This window comes from Crotalus tigris, unplaced genomic scaffold (assembly GCF_016545835.1).
Source record: "Crotalus tigris isolate CLP2741 ecotype Arizona unplaced genomic scaffold, ASM1654583v1 scf7180000018081.1164505, whole genome shotgun sequence".
In the NCBI taxonomy this organism is placed as follows: domain Eukaryota; kingdom Metazoa; phylum Chordata; class Lepidosauria; order Squamata; family Viperidae; genus Crotalus; species Crotalus tigris.
This window is the reverse complement of record NW_024096813.1, coordinates 1021905-1040333: the sequence shown is the minus strand read 5'-3', so window position 1 is coordinate 1040333 and position 18429 is coordinate 1021905. Positions and strand designations below refer to the sequence as shown.

Below are 18429 nucleotides of genomic sequence, written 5' to 3'. Positions count from 1 at the left end.
CCCTCAGTATTTTCTTTTTACTGGTAAATGACACAAATATTGATGCAAAAAAATTGGCATAAAAATATGATCACATGCTTTCAAGATTTACTTTCTTTAACCACAGCTATTAATCATATTAGAGTTGAATTTTCAGTTTGATTTCAATGATAAAAATACATCTATACTAAAAAATATTTATAATGATGTTATAATGGTTGAGTAGACCATTCACTTGATAGGTTTATTAACACAATATTTCATACTAATGAACTACAAAATCTTCTATTAAAAATAATTTTAGACAATTCTGGATCATTGGACGTTTTAAAAAACTCCCTGAAAACTCACTGATGGAGCTTAAATGCTAAAATCTGCAATGTTCCTAAAAGATAACTATTAGCAAAACCCTGTAAAAAGTGTTCTATTCATCTGCAAGTACATTAAAGCAAGAATTCTGAACGATGACCCACAAAGTGGTGGATGATCTGAGGAGTTGGCTGATCATTTGAGCAGGCTGCCTGCTTTTCCCCCCAGCTGCTGCTTAACATCAAAAGGCTACTAAATATATATCTCTTTTCTAATATTAGTTTTCCAGGTAAGTAATTTTTATAGTTGCCATTAAAATGATAGAACACTTTGAAAGAGTAGAATTTATTTTCAGTCCACAAGTATTATTAGCTCGCATTAAATTTAGACTATTATTTAACAGACACTAATCAACTACTTTGCTTAACACCAACCTACGGTATCAATGTATTGTAATGATGTGCTGTATTCCATCTGACACTGATTAATATGTTTTATCTAAAGAGAAAGGAGGAAAGATAGTAATACACATTTGCTACTGAGTATTCTATTTTAGTTGTTTATTCTATCACGGTTTTTGTCCTAAGAACTGCACTTGAATGTTTCCAATTTCTTAGATTGCAACTCAAAAGGCAATCTTCATTACAATGTTAACTAAACATACTTACAGGCCCTAACACTTAACAATTCTTCAATATCACCTTCAGTTAATATGAGCTCTTATTCACACAGTTTAGTTGCAAAAGAGAAAACTCTTTTTAAAAAAAGTTGTCTAAGGCTCAACATACCAACAAAAGCAAAACAAAATGAAATATAATATACAAGCATAATACAGTGAAACAAATGGCACTTCCTATGACAGCGTCAATTGTCAATGGTCCACAATTTTTCTATCTACACTTTACAACAAATTTATGAAGAGTGGAAATCATTCACACACTTGCTATTCCTTGTCTCTTTATCCTTTTTGTTGTTTGGTCATGTTTCCAATTCAAGCCTTCTTCCATCCTCTGTCTCACCTCCAGACCACTTCAAAATGAAGTACCTGGTTATTTTCAGCTGTCCATCGCTTTTACTTCCCAGTAATGTCTCTGAATGCATTTGGATCAAATGTTCTAAGAAAAATAAAGGCTAGCATTTCATTCTGGAAAAATTTTTTTTGTTCAATCGTAACTATTATAATTGAAAATCAAATAAGCTAGGCATATCATACATAAAATGTCAGAATAATTTTGGGTTAAATTGGGAAGGAGTCCCTGTGTGCATTAAGGTTTCTACTGCCAATTTATGGAATAATTAGGGTCCCATATAAAAATCCAAGTGCTGCACGATGGAGTGAGCTCCCATTCCTGCCCCAGCTCCTGCCCACCTAGCCCTTGGAAAGCATGCATATCCAAGTAGATTAATAGGTAACACTCAGTGGGAAGGTAACAGGATCCTGTGCGTCTTTGGCGTATAGTCATACTAGCCACATGACCATAGAAAATGGTCAACACTGGCTCTGTTGGCCAAGAAACGGCGAAAAACTCTGTGCCCTAGAGACAGATATAACTGGACAGGGAAACTTTTACCTTTACAAAGTGAACTAGAATATAAGAGGAAAATAGTATTTCCTTGACATATTTATTCTTCAAATTTGTGATACTGATTTATAAGCCAGTCCATTTGTTTAAAACAGTGGAGTTGCATTATTTTCTCATGTATGATGCATTATTAAGCTATTAATTACTAAGTAGTTCAACCATCAAATATTCATAACCATGCACAGCCAAAAATTAGTATCTCAGACAAAGCCAAATTTAAATAACAACCACGATACACATAATAAATACAGTTCTTACAGACCACATTTAAAACAAGAAAGCCATGAGAAGCTGCAGTCATGTACCAAACAGCCACTGCAAAGTAATCTCTGGCCTTGCTTCTATCCCAAGAATGGTACCTTTGGGATGTTCAGATGGAAAAGAACTCCAAATGGAAAGCAATAGTAATTACTGTATTCAAGGTATCAGAAATACCTATTACTTAAACTAAGTTATAAGCAAATCTGACATTATGATTCTGAGCCTACTTACATAATTTAGTGGGATACACTTCTAAACATGAATGCACAGGAGTACTTTGTTAATTAATTCAAACCTTTTTGATTGTGTATCCGTAGGGCAGCTTTATTCAACAAATTTTATTTCCAGGTAAATATATATTGGACTGTATCCAAAATCTATTTTATTGATAAAATCATCATATAAATGCAAGAATGACAAACAATTCTCGTCTCATTACTAAAAAAAATGGGCAAAGTTCTAAGATTTGTATGAATAAGAAAAAATACAGGGAATCAATTTTAGAATAATAACTCAATTTCCAGGTATCATTTTTTTTTGGGTCCTGATCCTCCTTTTTGGGTGTGTGTTCTGTTTGATATAGGTACACACATACAAATATGGACACAAAAATATGGCAATGTGGCACATCTTTCCTTTTATCATGGAAAAAGAAATTTCCAAAGGCGTTTCAGTGACTGCTGACAATCTTAGGGATGTTGGGCATTACGGAAAATTATGTCTACTTTATTCTTCTTTTTGGATGCAGAGCTGGCATACTATGAAATAAAATACCACCCTCAGTCATCATCTTGATTTCCCAGAATACTTCCAGACCCCACATAAACTAGTAGTTTGTTACACTATGGTTTGTTTAGAAATATACAAATCTGTCTGAGAAATGTGAAAGTGATACAGTAAAGAGCATCCTAAGGATTCCAAAGGGAAGGCATGAATTTGCTTCCTGATAAATGGATGAAGATCATGTTCATATGCACAGAGAAATACAAACAGAAACATACTGAATATGGATGTGAAAGTATTTTTACAATAAGCCTTCAATTTAATGGACTTAATATAGCAGACTTTGGATTAATGACAAAATCTGCTTCAGTACATGCATAAAGCCCGGTTCAAATTTAAAAGACATTCTGCTTTAACAAACACCTCCTCCCCTCATTAAATGTTAAATTGAGGCTTTACTGTATTTCTTACTGATATCATATATGCATGTATCTGTCTCCAATCAAATGGCTGAACCCCACAAGAAGGAAAGCTGGAGGTTTCCAAAAGGCCCTCTGGTCTTCACACCTTGGACTTGCCTTGTGTTCTGGGGCAATGACTAAATTGCTGGCACTGTACTGCCTTTGTAGGAATTGCCTCATCCTTCCTCTAACTCTGACATGTGGATGCCAAGGGCTCTTTCATCTCCTGCATGGCCTAACAAGGTATTTTTTTTAAAAAATAAAAATTTTATAAGAAAATAATTCTATAATAATTTTCCTTAGCCAAGCAGCTTAAAGGCATAGGACTACAGGCTTCAATTCTTTTTCCCATAAATAAATAGCTTTTCTAATATTATTTTAATTTAACAGAGTTTTCTGAAGCAACAGTTCTATTGTTTCACTTACTTCCAGGTTTTGGGGTAGATTTCACTTGAATCAAAGGTTGCAAAGGAGATAGTAACCCCAAATGTATCTAACCTCCATTTCTAGATTTGTTCCAAATGAACTCTGCTTTGTTCTTAAAACACTATTTCTAGCAGAGGGGGAACTGAGGGAATCAGACTGTACATGGATAAGGGCATGTCTTTTTTGTAGATGCAGACTCTGAATGGTAGAGTTTGAAGACTGCACATTCGGAAAAGTATTATATACACTCACAAAAATACAGATTCATATATAAACCCAATTCTTTCCCCCAGGTTTATTTTCCTTTTTATACAGTATCTGTGTTTTGTAAAAAGAGCACTGTATGGTTTGTTTTGTTTTGCAAAAGAAAAATAAAAAAGAATCTTAAGTATAAAGTCTACTTGATATTACTCTACAGAACAACATGAGAAGACTAAAAGCAAAGAAATTGCTTCTATTAGACAAGGAGCAAGAACAGTAAGCCAATATGCCTTATCAGAATATATAAGGAAGTGAAGGAGATAGCATCATTAGACAGATGTAAGAGATACCTCTAGGACCTATTCTGATATCTGTGTACGACAATATTTTATTTATTTGATTTCTACAGCTGCCCATCTCAGCAAGTGACTCTGAATGGTGTACATTTACATTTACTCATGTATGCTGTATATTTATTGCATCACTGCTGTAAGATTCTTTTAATGGTTTGAAAAAAGTGCTGAATTATATTTTAGAAAATCTATGATATATTGAAATGAAAGAAACACTTTTTGAAGACCCAGCTGCATTTTTTCACTGATGTTGGTACAGGTAGTCCTCGGTTAACAACAGTAACCAGGACCAGAATTTTTATTACAAAGCAATGTGGTTGTAAAGCACAATATCATATGAGTACATTCCTTAGTAATACAAACCCGGCAATCTCTGCTGCCATTGTTAAGCAAGGAACACATGTCGTTAGATGAGGATTTCTTTGCAACTTTGCTTCCAGCAAGCAAAATCACTGGGGAAGCTGGCAGGAAGTTGCAAGTCCCAGATGTTCACAAGCAGGCTGGCAAATAGATAAGTGGCTGCTGCCAGATGGGGATAATGTGCAGATGAGTGGTGAGGCATGGCAGAACTAAGAATGGTTGTTGCTGGGCTGGAGAGGGTATGCAAGTGGCCAATGAAGCCAGTGTAGCTGGGCTAGGGATGGTTGCTGCCAGCCAAGGGAGACTTATGGGAGAGACTTGCAACCTTCCAGCTTCCTCATTGTCTTTGCTTGAGGGAAGCTAACAGAGAAGGCTGCAAATGGTGATCATGTGACTATGGAATGCTGCAACTCTTATTAAGTACAACCCAGATTGCGATCATGTGACCGTATGGGTATTGAAACGGCCGGAACTTCGAGGACCAATCACAAAACCCCCTTGTTCAGCGTTGTCATAACTTTGAACAGTCACTGAATAGGTGATTGTTAACCAAGGACTACCTGTACATCTTTTCTGTTAAGAGATGAATATAGACTCTTTTTACAATTTCTGAATGCTTTACAGCCAATCAACCTTAAAACAATTTCCTCTACATTTTATTAATATAGCTGCCAAAGACTGCAAGAACATATATATTATCACCCACATTAGGTTCAGCATCATATATCATTTTTATTTTAGTTGTCCCTTATCAGGTGTCAACATCCACTAATTGGATAACTGAGGATTTTTTTTTATTCATCTTTTATGATATTGGATAAGTCAAAACAGTATAAAACAAATAACTTTAGTTCTTACTGGTGACAGACTTACAAACAGGGATTATGAACAAAACTGATAAAATTGCTTAAAGATAACCAACTTTCATATACCCCTTGGTACTCATGATTACCTAGTGGATAAGTTTAACTTGAAAATGAATTTATTTAAAGAAATCTTCAAAACAACCTTGCCTGCTAGTGACTTAAATGAATGCTTCCATGCCAGGTTTCTTAACATGTAAGAAAATGCTTTGCAACTGTCTTCTTTTGGTGTGTGTGTGTGTGTGTGTGTGTGTGTGTGTGTGTTTAAATTTATTTTCCCGTTGTTCAACTTCTCCCTCAATCCTTTTAATTCTTTGTTCCCTTCCTGCTTTTTCTCCTCTGTCTTCCTTACTTTTAGCGTTCCAAGTTTCAGCTGTTATAAAATCTGACCAAAAAAGACCAACAGGAAGAGAAGCCATTTAAGAAAACAAAAACCTCAGCAAATTTCTACTCTCCAACTTATGCATCAGAAAATACAGTGAAAAAAGTGTGTGCTTTTTCGTTAAAATCCCTTCCCTATCAGCATTTAAGGGTAAAACATTTGGTTTGACTTAACAGTTTCTTATCAAGATAAATATGCAAAATTGGGAAAGGAGATGAGTAGTTAAGATGGTGGAGAGTATGGAAACTTTGGAGCGATTGTTCTTGTAATTGTATGCTGTGTGAGCTGTATGCTGCATGTGCAGTTCAAGGGATTTTTTGGAGTGGCATTTGCCTGAAGCGAAGTTGGAATTGCTGAAGCTGGATCGCTTGACTCACTTCGGATTTTTTGGGCTGGAGAACTGTGCTGGAGGATGGCAGGGCATGCTGTTTTATGGTGCTGGCCATGCCTACTGTGCCAATCATGTTTGCCACATTTGTGATCTAGGTGGTTTTTTAAAAATTTGACAATAGCTTTCTCAGACTAGTCTGGCTGCTCCTAAGGGATCTGCTATTGAAAGAACCTGTTTGGGCTGCTTCCTGGAGGAATGGGCTGGAGGCCAGACTAAGACAGAACATGTTTAGGGAACTCAGTGGTGCTGTGAAGATAGTTTCCAGTTTCTCCATCTGTTTTATTGGGGATGCTGTGACTTTGGAAGTGTGGGCAGTGGCAAGTAGATTACTGTGAACTCCCCTACCCTGCACAGGCCTTTTAAACTTATAAATGTAATTATTTAATCACTGATGAGAAGGCCTTCCTGTTATGGTATCACTGAGACTTAGTTGGGCCAAGAGGAGCTAATCCATTTGCAGATACCCCCAGCTGAGTTTTGGGCATGTCATGAACTGGGGCACGAGTGGTGAATGTGATCCAGAAATCTCTTACAGCCTTTGGGAGCACTGCATTACAGGTCATCAGATGTGAGACTCTGTTCATTAAGCTGGGTTCTAGGAATCAGTCAGAATTGCAGCTGTTATACCAGCCTCCCTCCAGCACAGTAGCTTTCCTGCTTGAGCTTCTTGACTACACTTCTGGGCTGGCAGTTGAGTTCTTGAGATTTATAGTTTTAGGGAACTTCAATCTGCCTTCTATAGGAATGGGATCTGAAGTGGCTCAGGGGTGCATGGCCACCATCATGGCCATGGGTCTATCCCAGATCAACCAGAGCCTGACATGGCACAATAGCCATACACTGGAACTGGTGTTCCTGTTGAAGCAATGGCAATGCAACCTGAAATTGGGGGAGCTTTTGGGTATCTCCCTTGTTATGGTCGGATAACATCTGATTACCATGGGTTTCTTCAGCTCTACTATCCACTGCAGGGGGGGGGGGGGCTGGACCCATCAGATGGGAAGATTGTTTTTATATATGTATTGGTTTTGTTGTAAGTTGCCCCAAATCACTCTTTTGTGAGATGGGCAGCCATACAAATATGAAAAATGGGATAAAATAAGGCCAGGCAAGGTGAGGCAAGACGAGATAAGGTGAGTGAGTTGCCAAGCATCCAAAATGAGGTCGGGAAACTGCCGGGTGGGGGTGACAGTTTTCCAAGTTAGTTTTACAGGTCCTATAGCACCTGTTCCAAAGCCATCATAACTCTGAATGGTCATAAAATGACCAGTCATAAGTCAAGCATTATCTGTAATAAATAAAATTCCATTAATAACATAATTCTGGCCTAGTACTTAATCTAATTCATAAAACACATTGATATGATTCTTATTTATTAAAATAAGATTATCCAACTATAACATTAACTGGATGAAGCTAAAACTTCATCTGAAAATTGAGGTTTCAGAAAACTGAAACATATCTAAACTACAAGGGTTTTTTTTTTTAAATACAGAACCGATAAAGTCTCTATAAACAAATATGTTTGTTAATACTATGTAAAGGCCCAAATTTTCATTTTTGCTAAAAAAAACTATGACAAATCTTAATGAAATAAATAAATTTATCAGTATTGCCCAATAATAGAAAGTTGCTGAATCTATCCAATTAGCAATCTATTCCAATGGGAATCTATTCAGAAGTAGGTCTACCTGAATTCAGCAACTTGCTCTTGCAAAAAAAAAAAAAATCACAAAAATTGCACATTTAAGAATCATATATGAGCAGGCCAAGTATACATTAAATTGAATGTGTTGGAAGATAAATGTCAAAGAAAATGCAAATTAAACATTAATTTTGCAGTAAATTACAATTTTAATGGTACTAACAAAAGATAAATCAAATATGTTAATAAAAATATATTTATAAACACTAGTCATGATTGTATAATAACTGTAAAAACAGCATTGCATGATGCCACTTGGAATCAGTAAGTTCCAACAATATATTTTAAAAATATTTTCTTTTAAATTTATAATATATAAATTTATATATTATAAATATAATATAAATATAATTTTAAAATGCAAAAATAGAATGCGACAAATGAAAGACTAAATCTCCATTATCACATTTTATTTCAAGTATGCCTATAAATTCAAAAGAGAACTGGCCATCTAGAAAGTATATGTAATTATATCATAGGAGCATGAGTTCAAAGATTTAGTTCACTATTGCTTTGCCTGCAAGATGTAGTTTGACTTGCACAACTCAATTCTAAGTTATGTACCTTCAAGACCTTCTTTTTATAGATTGTTCTCTGTTCCTATCACTAAGATCCAAAAATGAAACAATAAAGTATGCAAGTTTTAAAGTTCAAGAATTTGTCTCTTGGCTGTATTTTGTTAAATATTAGAAACAGTATGGACGTTAATTATCTTTGAATTTAGGGCTAGGGAGCACAATTTTCTTTTTCCTTGTTTCTTTTCAGCATGTTGAAACAACATAATACTATTCTGTACTAATTAAGAACCCCTCAAACTGCATAACTGAAGTTTGTCTTTCACTTCCTTCAACACCATAATTAGTACAGACATGAACCTAACATAAACCAAAACATTTTCTTCCTTTCTCTTTTCTTCTAATCTACTTTCCTAATTAGCCAAAGTGACATACAATAAGTTAAGCATATTATCAACTGTGGATTCTGCATGCCTATTTAGAATTAAATCTATTTTAACTTTTTTCCCTAGGTTATGGTGTTAGGATTATAGTCTTGCACAAATATGTTTGATTGCTTGTTAGGACTTTAGATTTACCCAGAACTACAATGCACTGTGAATATTTAAAGAAGCAGCATTTATCCTGGCTATTTTTAAATGCATGCTATTCTTACCTATAAAAACTGAATGTTGTAAAATGTAACAATTCTTCTAGCCAGTACAGAGTCAGCAACACCAAAATAGTAAGAAGTGCAGCTGAGTCAACTGAGGACAAAACTTCCTCAACCCATCTGCCTGGCATTACTAGTGAAATGCTGGCACTCGACCACTTTGGCTCTAAATCTATTACTAGCAAGTTTTAAACTGTGACCTCTCTTACAATGTGTTAGACTGTGCAGAAAACCGTATTTCAAGGCCAAGGTGTTTTGGAACACCTTAAGGCAGAGATCACCAACCTTGACCACTTTAAGACAGGTGGACTTCAACTCCCAGAATTCCCCAGCCAGCTTCCAAGGTTGGAGACCCCTGCCTTAGATCAACTAAATCTTTCCTGGGGTTTGAATAGCTATCCTCTGCCGTTGACAAGTGATCCTGTAGAAAGGCAAATCTGATTTTATTTACTAATCAATATAAAATATATTCTTAATCATTGTACATATATGCCCTTATATGATCCAAATTATTTTTTATCCTTTGAATTTTGGTTGCTGTAAATCTCTACATCACAATCAACCCACTTTATATGTTAGATATATCATATAACATGTGAGATATAATTCAAAATGTTTCTCAGTCATACTCAAACCTTCCTTGTTACACATCTATATTCAAAAATATCAGAATTAATCTTATCCCTAAAGTTGCTGACAAAACTCTTGAATTCAGAGGATAATGGTTTTATACAAAAAAAAAAAGTAACGGCATAACATGATTCTTTGAGAAACCAAGTAGCATGTAGGCAATTATGAAGTATAAATTCAAGAGTCTGATTTATATTGAATCAAGCCCAAACCCTTGGATAGTTTTTTTTTTCAATTTCCAGTAAAAAAAAAGTAGACTGCTAATAAAATCAAAAATCTAAATCGTGATTGTTTTAGTATTTGAATTACAGGATTTGTGTGACCATAACAAATAGTGATTTAGAAATATCCCAATAAAATCAAATTGCATGAATGTCAAACAGCACTTTTGTCTCCATAATTACCACCTGATTTTTCAATATAAATATTAAACTTTCTTGTTTTACTTAACATTATAATATTTGCATCTCATGGATTCAGTCAGTTAATTACAGTGTTTCTAGAAGTGGTTTTATCTATGAATTATTGCATGTCATTTAAGAACTAAGGGGAAAATACAATTTGTACTATGTAAAGTAAGCCTAAATTTTCGGCAATCTAGTTAATTCAGAGAATGTTAACGCTACTTCCCTTTCAATAGCTTTACTATACCTTAAAACCAAGTAATATTAAGTTCAGCAAAATCAGTGAGCAATCCTCAATTCCTTTAATCTTTTTTGTGGTCCCAAGAGTAAAACCTGGTTTCATGTTCCACTATTTCAGGATGGAAACTACCGTATATGAAAACTACAGTATAAACACAAAACAAATTCTCTGTAAAAACTTAAAAACTCCATCCATCCCATTTTGCATCTTTCATTACCATGTCCACCATAGATATAACCATCCATAAAAATTTCAAGTGTTGCTCTTAAATAGATTAATTTAGTACAATACTGATTTGCAAGATAAACAAAATACCATACTTGTCATCAGATTCTAACATTTCCTTTATATTTTTTATCCTAGAAATATACTTTAATACAGTGGTTCTTAACCTGGGCGGTATCGCCCCCCAGGGGGCGATTTCATTTTTCAGAGGGGCGATGGAACAAAAAGGGACAACACGGGGGCGAAAGAACAAAAAGGGGGCGATATGGGTGCGATGGAGCGAGAAGTTTTGGGGACACTGTTGAGACTTTTTCGTACAGTGAATTGCTGTATATCTGTCGTACAAAAACATCAGATTGCTTGGTATTAGTGGATTGAATTGTTTTCAAATGTTCCTCCAGCTAGCTTCAGTACAGAATGCCGTACATATGTGAATATACATCACTTATCTTCATGCGTATTGCGCAGCAGCCTCTACCCATACAGTGGCGCGCCATTGGCCAGAATGGGCAGGAGGGGGAGCGCTTCTTTCAAAACATCTCATGCTGAGTGGCTGTCCCCTGTGACATCAGCTGTAATGTCAACGTAATTGTTGAAACTAGGTTTATCAACGTCCATGTGTGTTTTTCTAGTGTGCGTGACTATATATACTTTCTTCGAATTTTAATTTAGTTTCAGAGTTTTCGTCTTGAAATTCTTAGTTCCTGCATTGCAGTTTGTTCTTATGCCCTTTTTATATTTCTTTTTAAATTTCACTTGTAATTCAGTCATTAAATGTTACTGTTTTTCTTTTCGGGCATTTCACTTTCTTGCAATTGAATTTTGTTTTCAATGGTCATTACATTTAAGTGTCTTGAATAAATAAGATAATAATGAAATACATGTATCACAAAGTTTGGGAATAAAGTGACGGGTGGCACCAAAATTTTTCACACAGTTGAGAAATGGGGAAAAGACTGGAAATAAATTATTTGCATCGATATGTCCTGATGACAATTTTAAAGAAAACAAAAAAAAGGGTTTGCATAAACTGAAGAATTATTTCCTATGTTGTGATTGAGAGGTTATGTTGGGGGAGGGGGCGATGACAACTTCCTCATTGGCTCAAGGGGGCGATTCATTCAAAAAGGTTAAGAACCACTGCTTTAATACATCACAAGGTTAATCCAGTGAGGTTGTTCTGTGTAAAAAAAACTCTTAAGTCTGTACTGTAATCTCCATATCACAATAAGAAAAGCTAGTTGGCTTGAATAAGTACTATTCTTCAGCCAAGGATTTTGTAATGGATTATACCTGTTACTACAGAGAAAAGCAAGAAGGAGATTCTAATATTATTCAATGAATATTTTTGTGTTTCTAAATTTTTTATCTAATCCACATCTGTATCCTCAAAAGAAATTAGTAATCAGAACAGGTAATACTGAGCAAGATAGACCAATGTTAAACAGTTTCATGTCTACAGATGTAAATAACTCACAATGAAATTAAAGAGCCTATTTTAGACCTGGCTTAGAAATCTTGACTTGTAATAAGAGTTAAGGAATAACTTTATTATATAAATTGTAGATTCCAAAACTAAAAGGGAAAATTATCAGCATTTATGAAGACAATAACAGTAAGTCAATGCACAAGAGCATAGAACTTCTGATCAACTGAACAGAAGTTCTATGCTCTGAATTTTAAGGACCATACAGTTTTTCTCCAGGATCATCTATCAACCCGGTCCATTAGCTCAATGGTGCTGCTAGTCATCCTCCTCTCTTTCCTTCTATCTTTCCCAGCATTAGATCTTTCTATAGAAAACTAGGTTTTCACATGTGTGAAAGTAAGATAATTTGAGCTGGTCATTTGTATAATATAATGGGAAAGACCCTGGAAGACAAGGCAAAGAAATGAGACCAAGGGAGTATCAGATAAAAGGCCTGAAGCAGGAATGTGAGTGGGGCAAGAGGCCCACAAAAGAGTTTCTTGGGCTGTAAAGGAGACAGGAGTAGGGGAATGTAATTTCAGATTTTCACATTTTGGTTAATACAGCTTTACAATAAATTAGAATTAGCTCATCTGGTTGTGTTTCAGGTCTACCTCATAAAGCTGACATTTGTGCCTTGAGTGAGAATTCTGGGTTGATTTGTTTGATGATTCACTTGTTTGTTTTCTTGACTGGTCATTCTTATGTATATGTACTAGTATCTTTAGTGAACTTAGATACAATATTTGCCATCCATTTAAAACAATTCTGTGAGACAGACTGACCTTCATCTTTGGCACGGGAAATATGATTACCCAAAGAACAGAGCTGACTCCAATATGTCCATAACTGTACTCAGTAATGCAATACAGGTAAAAACAAGCAACTTCATGTACTTATATACAATAATTATAGACTGAAGGAACAATCAATGGCCACAACTTCATCAGTTTAAGTTTACACATACACCTTTGCCTATCTATCATACATAGAATAGCTTCCAGGTATTGTACAACATTCTTCATATTAAAAGTTTAGTGGCATAAGACTTTTGAAGCTATGAATAACTGAACCAGTTAACTGGAATCCCTGTCCAACAGAAAAAATTGCCAGCAAATCTGTAACAGCACTCTACTGATTACTGAACTCTAAAGTAGTTTTCAGACCTATGTTCAGAAGGTTCATTTTTTTTTCAAGTATTTGCTTTAATTGTCTTCATCCTGACTACAATAGGGCCATCAAGGCCATAAAACAGAAACTTCTATCATCAATAAGGATAAAATGCTGAAAGTATATTTTTCTATGCAAACATTCAATATGCTATTTAATTCATCTTTAGCCCTAGTTGCCCACGATCCTGAACTGTATTTTAAGGCGCCCATCTGCTACTACAGCTTTAACTTGCAAAATAAAGAAGACACAAATTCCTAGTGCTTTGATCTATACATTTCACTTTTCCCTCCCAGTTAAGATTATCATTAAAATTATTAATTTATTGTTTCTCTCCTTTAAATCGGAATGCCTTCGCAAGACTTAGATGAGACAACTAGAACAAGAGTTTACGACCTGGCTTTTTGAGCTTTCCAGAGGGGGGAAAAAAGTGCTTCGAAGAAGAAATACGGCATACCGTATTTAGCCACTAAGATAAATCTCCCCAAGGAATCCAAAAAACTACTCATTTCGCAGTCCTCCAACTGGGCTTTATAAAAAAAAAAAAAAAAGCGAGCATACATTTCACTCCCCCATTTTGCGGGTCCTCCTCCTGTCCCCTTTCCTTAAATTCCGGGGGCGGGAAGCGGCAGCCGAGGAATGTCACTCGCTTTTCCTCTCCTGACGACGAGCCTTTCAAAGAAAAGGGGCCGGGAAGGGAAGCTTCCCTCCTCTCCCGGCTGCTCAGCTCCAGCTAACCAGATTCACCCACCTAAGCTGCAGCTGCAGTGTCGGACGCAGCAACTGGAGGTGTGGACCTGCAAGGCCAGCGCATCTCTCTCCCCGCTAGCCTCTTTCTCTCAGCGCCGCGCCAGCTCTCTCTTGGGTCCCGGCATTACCTCGCGGGGTCTCCGCGCAAGCTCCCACCTCCTCCTCCTCCGTCTCTTGCAGCGAAGATACTATGGACCCCCTCCTCGCACGGCCTGACCAGCAGTCCCGCCTCAGGCCCAGAAACCGAGAGCGCACCACCAGCACTGATGGGGGAGGGTGGAGGAGTGACAGCCGCGCAGCCAATCGCACAAAGCGGCTACCTCACTCCTTCGTCCAACTGTTACCCTCGGTAGCGGGGAACGGTGCGGTCTCAGCGCAGCCTATAGCAACGCACGCCCCTCATCATTCCCCCGTTAGAAACCGGAGAGCCAATCCTGGCGAAGATGTATAAGCCACTCCCATAGGCCGACAGCATTTCTCTTTCTCTCTTGGCAGCTGTGTCAGTGAGCCCGAGGTCGGGATTCCCAGCAGTGGAACTGAGGCTGCTGGGGCGGCCATCTTGAAACGGGGAAGACGGTTGATGGTTTGCCATAACGGGGCACGAGAGATTCCCTCTGGAGATACAGTAATAATTGTAAGGCGACGTGTTTCACTTGGATGCAGTGCCTTCAGTGGAGTTGGTTCCTATCGTCTTGTAACAATACTCGCGAACACCTTTGTATTTGTTTGCAAGCTCTAGTGAAGACAGTGACTTTCAGTCTCAGATTAACCCGAAGTCTCGGATCAAAAAAAGAAACAAATGGAGTCGACGTGGTTGTTGCTGTTTCCAGCAAAAATAGTCCCTCAGCGAACTTAGCGAAGTTGAGGAAATCGCGGCGAAACCGGCCTCGCCGCGCAGGCGTCTTGGGAATAGCGTGGCGGAGCGCGGCGTTTCATTTGCATAAAGTCCGTGATGCATTGCGGATAGGAATAGAAAGGAAAAATGTTTCTTTAACCCCTTAAACGTTGCCCTTTCCTCTGCTGTCGTTCACGTGGTTGGCATCAAGATAAGCCCAGTACGAGCTGGTGCTATTAAAGACGTCGGGAACAAGAGTTGCTGTAACGTCAGAAAAGGTCGCTTGTAGGGAAAACGAGTGGGTTTCGGTTTCTTTGTGCGGATCATAGGACTGTTCTCGAGTGGAAAGCAATTTTGCCGGTTAATGCTGGGAAATTTCTTGAGATCCAAATTCTATTGAAAACGTGTTTTTTGTTTTTAAAAGAAAAGCATTCTGTTCTCTGTAAAAGTGAATTTCCCTCCCCCCCAAAAAATCTGATTATTATTTTTTCCACTGATTTCCTTAAGCCAAGAAAACTAAAATCACAAAATATGAAGACTATTTTATTGCCGCAAGGTATAAGATAATGTGGGAAGTCAGAGCCCCCCAGAGAAGGAAATATTAAAAGGACAGAAAAATATATTTTTCCTCAAAAGGATTTTTAAAAGCAGAAACCAACCCAACCCCCAAGTCTCTCTCTTTGCCCCAAACAGGAGCCAGCCCTATATAAATGCAAATGTAATCATCAGAAAGTTGGAGCCAGAAAACTCAAGAAGACAAAGAGACCTAAAATCTGCATACCTCACCTAAACTCTAGGAGCCATTAGCCCCATCACCAGAGAAGCAGGATATGACTTTTGGGACATAATAGGACTAACCCATTACCATCAAGTATACCAGAGAGGCACACCTAAACTCAGGTCAGAATAGTGATACAGGAAATAACCTTCAAGATCATGCCACAGGAACAGGAAGCTTCCAAACAAAAGGCTAGAGAGGATATAAAAACCTGCCCATGTGCTCAGGCCCTTCTCTCCTCTGGTCTTTCTTGCAAGAACCATCTTTCTGCTTCTTCAAAAAACTGTAACCATCTTCCCAAAGCAGTTGCCATGTTGCTTATTTATTTCCTGCTTGGATGAACCAGGATGAAGACTTTACTTTCAACAATAATTTTGAGAGAATTTGATAGAGCAGGGTTTCCCAGACAATGCAGAGGTGCAGTCCACGGTTGTGAAGAAATTTTTAATTCTATTACAATACATCCAACTTTCCCAAAGTTTTATTGTTCATTTGTGCTAATTTTGTTTTGATTTGTAGAGGTAACAATGTATATTAAGCTACATTAAAAGAAGGTGTGATGCACAATTTGAATATTTTAATTTTTTTCAAAGGCATTTGAAATTGCTAGTGTGTAGTGTCTTGACCGTTGTTGGTTCCTGTATAGATTCTATATTTGTTCTCAATTTTTTTTAAATTTTTAAATTTTATTTTTAACCAACAAGACAAAGCAAAACATAACACGCATAGACACACAACTGGGCATATCCATCATAAATGATAATATGTACCATGTACTTTTTTATATTTCCAGCATGTTGGCGAATTATTCTGGAACATCTTGGCAAGTTTTGCTGGTGGAAGATGCCATCTGTAAAACATCTTCAACTGGTTTTCCTTGAATGCCGCTGACATAGTCAATTTTATATTTATTTCCCATATTTTTTCCCATTTCTCCAATTCTAAATTATATCTGAAATTTTTTGTCCATCTAATCATTGTGTCTTTGACAACTTCGTCTTCCATTTTATATCTCAATAGGTATTTGTATAAATTGCTAATTAATTTTATTTCTGTTCCATGTATAATTTTATCCAATTCTTGCGGTTCTTTTCTTTGTTGTCAATTTTAAGGCTAGTTTTTATATCTGCTGTCATTAATGTGGTCTTGATATTTAATCATATCCCCTTTTTACATTTGCATTTTAGCTATCAGTAAACTAAGGTTATGTTATGATTTATTATGCTTCAATTGTCCAAGCAGATCATTTAAAAAATCCTGAGAATGTGCTCCTAAAATTAGTCCTGTGGCTATCTTATAATACGCATCAGTATGATTCAGTTTCTTATATCTAAATTGAGGACAAGAAGAAATTGGCCTCACCTGCTTGAGCAACTCCAAAGATATGATGCATTGGAAGAAAAAAAATCAAAAATCTTACATAGCTACCTTGTTTTCTTAATGCATTTTCCAAGAAAAACAATTCCAAAATTATATTCATCCAGCACACTATAAAATACAGGTAGTCCTTGACTTATTACAATTGAGCCCAAAATTTATGTTGCTAAGTGAGAAATTTGTTGTGAGGTTTGTCCCATTTTATGATTTTCCTTGCCACATTTGTTAAATGAATCATTGTTAAGTGAATCTGGCTTCCCCATTGATTTTGCTTGTTGCTGCAAAAGGTGATCACGTGACCCCAGGACACTGCAACCATCATAAATATGAACCAGTTATCAAACATCCAAATATAAATCACATGACCACAGGGATTCTGCAACAGTTGTAAGTGTGAAAAATGGTCACAAGTCACTTTTTCCCATGCCATTGTAACTTCAAACAGTCGCTAAATGAACTGTTGTAAATCGAAGACTACCAGTTTACCAACAAGCAGTATGATGAAGACATGTAACAGTGAGATGGATATGAGAAATCAGATTTTTTCAGTTCGGTCTGCAGATGATGCCATAGATATCTGAATATTTTTCTTGAATTTACTTGCTACATGCAAAATGGCAACCTTCATGGGAATCATTCTTAGCACTAGTAACTCTAAACTTTAATGCAATGCAAATACAAGAGATTATGTTAGGGTGAGCCATATCTTGAAGCAGACTGAGTCAGCTACCTCAAGTGTAAAATACTGGAGGATATGTAGTAGTGATGAGGTATTGGAGGGCAGACTTGTGCTATTCCCTAGCCTAGCTGCTCTAGTTTTTTTTCCCACAAACTAGCCTTCTGCCCTTAGCTACAGTGGAGAATGTTCACCTAATTGTGATGAAGTAATATTTTATTGCCAATTCATTCAGCTTCTGTATATGTGATGGCATCTGTCTGAGGATGGAATTTTATATTTCAAACAGTTTTAATGTTTAATATGTAGGTCTTTAATCTTGTGTTTGTCCATAGTTTAAATCAGGCCAGTGTTTAGAAGACAATTATTATGGTGCCATCTAGTGGAGCACAATTTGTAATGCAGTTTACCTATAGTAATTGCTCTAAATAATGACTTAGGTATTTAGGAATCTAAACAGAAAGCTCTTGGCAATAAGCATGTATTCTTTTTGCCTTTCTTCTGCTTATTTATATAATTTATATAAGCATCTTCTGTACCTTTGATCAAGAATTTCACATAATTTGATAGGAGAGCTCCAGAATAGTAATTTTGAAATGCATTTGTTATATTGTATCTTTCAGGAGCACTGTTGAAGGTAGTCTTTGATTCTTGCAGCATACAAATGTGTTGAATAAATATTACTGATCAGTCAATTTTTAAACATGATTG

The 18429-nt window shown here is 36.6% G+C and overlaps 1 protein-coding gene across 8 annotated transcripts in view; it reads right to left on the bottom strand.

The window, feature by feature from the left end:
• The window catches only part of SOCS5 (suppressor of cytokine signaling 5), a 56081-nt gene extending 39563 nt beyond the window's left edge, over window positions 1–16518 (bottom strand). For 2 of the 8 annotated variants that reach the window (XR_005557215.1, XR_005557216.1), the window contains exon 1: window positions 14054–16518. The gene's annotated coding sequence lies outside the window, so the exon portion shown is untranslated. Of the gene's footprint in view, window positions 1–1228; window positions 1404–13863; window positions 14026–14053 lie in introns of those variants that run through there. The other 6 variants (XR_005557213.1, XR_005557214.1, XM_039347489.1 and 3 more) reach the window with 5 other exon arrangements.
• Between the last annotated feature and the right edge of the window lie 1911 nt (window positions 16519–18429).